Here is a 3161-nt window from a genome sequence, read left to right as displayed (position 1 = left end):
AAAGCAAGTTGTCTATGAACCAGGAAGCAGGGCCATCGGCAAGGTCTGAATCTGCCAGTACCTTGACCTTATACTTACCCAGCTCCAGAGGCATGGGAAATAAAGTACGTTGTTTATAGGGGCGCCTGGGTGGTTCAGTCGGTTACCCGTCCGACTCTTGATTTCAGCTCAGGTCATGGTCTCCCGGTTTTGAGGCCGAGCCCTGAGTCGGGCTCTGTGCTGTCAGCACGGAGCCTGCTTGGGATTGTCTCTCTCCCTCTTTCTCTCTCTGTCCCTTCTCCCCCCACCTCTCAAAATAAATAAACTTAAAAAAAAAAAAAGTATGTCGTTTATGCGCCAGCCGAGTCTGTGGTATTTGTTGTAGCAGTCTGAACAGACTAGGACAGAACTCACACATCTTTTCTACTTGTGTGGTCAGAATTCTGCCCCAGGGGCACTGTCCCCACCTTCTCCTCAAGGCCCAGGAGTGGCCTCGTCTCTGGCAGTTTGGGGGTGGTGTCCGCTGAGAGGGTAGAATTTTCTGGGTGAGAGGAGGGAGGCAGAATGGACTGTGACCTGCTTCAAAATTACATACCCTCTCTCTAGTCATGAAAATCAAAGGAGGGAGGTCCATTCAGTTGGCTTTGTTAGAATTTTCCCTTTTAGAACATTTGCAGTAAAATGCCTGGCACACCCATGAGACAGTTCAAATTCTGAAAGATGAGGCTTTAGGGTTTCTGTTCTGGCCGTGGGCAGCTTGCACGCCTTCCCGTCGGGTTGTTGGGAAGCCTGGGGAGTGTGGGTGGAGGTGGAAACACCTTTCCTGGGGTCCTTAAAGACTCCCACCTCTTTCCCTGCAGATAAATACGCCCGGGCTCCAGTCACGCTCCCTCTGAGGTCTTTTAAAATGCTGCTTTCTCTGAGTTCTGAAATTGGCGATTGTCAATAGAGGAATGGCACCCTTTTCTGACTCCTAATCCATTTTTTAAGACTTCTTAGCATTGTCCCCTTCGGTACCCTTAACAGACCGGTGCAAGCATTTTGTGACTGGCTGTCAGGGTGACCCCCTGAGTCTGAAATCCTTGGCAGACAGGCCTATTTGGCCGCCTTCCTGCTGTGGTACGTAAATTTCCGTGCGTGTAAATAATCACACCCCCATCCATTCACTGGAGGGAGGTTATTGTATTTCACACGCTGTGCAAAGCCCAGAGTGTCAAAGCCATGCTTTATGGCATCATCGCAGGCAAATATATCATTGTCAGAAGGCTTACTCCCATAAAACCTCTTTATGGGTGATAGATTTTATTTGCGAGTTTATGACAAATATATCTGAAACATCAGGTATTCGTGTTGTAATCACCTTTTATGGGCTTTAGTTTTCTTCCACGCTCGGAAAGGGCACGCACCCCATGCCTGGGATTTACAAAGGCTGATATCTCCGATGCTGGTTCCTCAGGCAGCCTTCTACCAGTTGCCCGATTCCGCTGCGTGGCACCTTTATGAAACCTGCCCTGCCTGCCTGCCATTAATTGGGCATTCATTCTCATGTTCTCCCAAGATTCGCAAGTGCTCGGTGTGGCCGTCTTTCCAGCTGCTTTATGCGTTTGGGCCCGTGTACTGGTTTTCACTGATTGCTTGATTATTTTTACTCCTACCTTAAAACTAACCCCTCACTGAGAATCTCCCTATTGGATATCCCAGTTTGGAAGAGAGACCTTCCATTCTGGCAACGGAAAGTGATGTGAAAGCGTGCCGTTCTGCGCACCGGTGGGTTTGCCGCATTTCTTTGTTCTCTAATATTGAAGCGTGAGGAATCTGCCCTGTACAGAAGAGCTTCAAATATATTCCAAAAAATGGAAGAAGTGCCAACTGATGCGTCTAATTGGGCGGTCATTATGCTCGAGCACAAGCTGGGCTATTGACGAATAGGTTTATTTCCATAGGGACGCAGTGAAGGAATGTCCAGCTGACTGCTAATATTTGAGGAGACAGATGTCCCCAGTGTGGTCTGTCTTTCTGGGCCGGCGGGGACATCGGGCAGACAGCAGACGGTTCAGTGACCTGTGGCTCCTCCTTCCCGTTCCCTCTGGAGGTGCCAGCCGACGGACAGTCCACCAGACACAGTCATAAATGCCACTGGGTTTCTTCAAAGCAGACCCTGTGAATGGAGGGCAGTGGGTTTTCTCTGTGTCCACACAGACCGGGACAAGCCAGGCTTGCATGCAAGACAGAGAAGTTTCTAGAAAATTCCAAAATGGTTCTGGAAACTAGCTCTACCCACACACCTGCTATATAATCGTGAGTACATCTTATAAATTGTCACACCACTGTATCTTCACCAGCCAAATAAGGAAAAGAGTATCTCTTCTGGCTTTGAAATAAAAATGTAATATGTTTACATTCCACATTGCATATTTTTAAGTGGAGGCAGGTAGAAAGTTAAGTTTTTAAAAGTTGGACCTAGAGAGTATTATGCTAAGCGAGATAAGTCATACAGGAAAGACAAATACCATATGATCTCACTTATATGTGGAATCTAAAAAACAAAATGGGGCGCCTGGGTGGCTCAGTTGGGTAAGCGTCCGACTTTGGCTCAGGTCATGATCTCGTGGTTCGTCAGTTCAAGCCCCGCGTTCAGCTCTGGGCTGACAGCTCGGAGCCTGGAGCCTGCTTCGGATTCTGCGCCTCCCTCTCTTTCTGCCCCTCCCCTGCTTGCACTCTGTCCCTCGCTCTCAAAAACAAGTGAACATTAAGAAACAAAACAAATGAATAAACAAAGTAACAGAAAGCAGAAACAGAGCCACAAATACAGAGAACAAACTGATGGTGGCCGAGGGGGAGAGATGGGCAAGATAGGTGAAGGGGACAGGGAGATCCAGGCTTCCAGTTCTGGAATGGGTAAGTCACAGGGATTAAGGGAACAGCACCAGGAGTGCTCAATGATACTGTGATAGTGTCATATGGGGGGGGGGGGGCCTCATAACATTTAGAGACATCGAATTACTATGTTGAACACCTGGAATTAATGTAATGTTGTGTGTGAACTACACTCAGGTAAAAAAAAAAAAATTTTTTTTTTTACAAAAGTTCAACCATCTAACATGGTGAGGAATATTTAAAAGACATAGACGTTGCCTGAAGGTGAGTTAGTCATTAAATTACTTTTGGACGTGACTCAAAAA

The sequence above is a fragment of the Panthera onca genome, chromosome B4 (assembly GCF_046562875.1).
Source record: "Panthera onca isolate mPanOnc1 chromosome B4, mPanOnc1 haplotype 2, whole genome shotgun sequence".
NCBI classification, from domain to species: Eukaryota; Metazoa; Chordata; class Mammalia; order Carnivora; family Felidae; genus Panthera; species Panthera onca.
Note: the sequence above shows the minus strand (reverse complement) of the source record.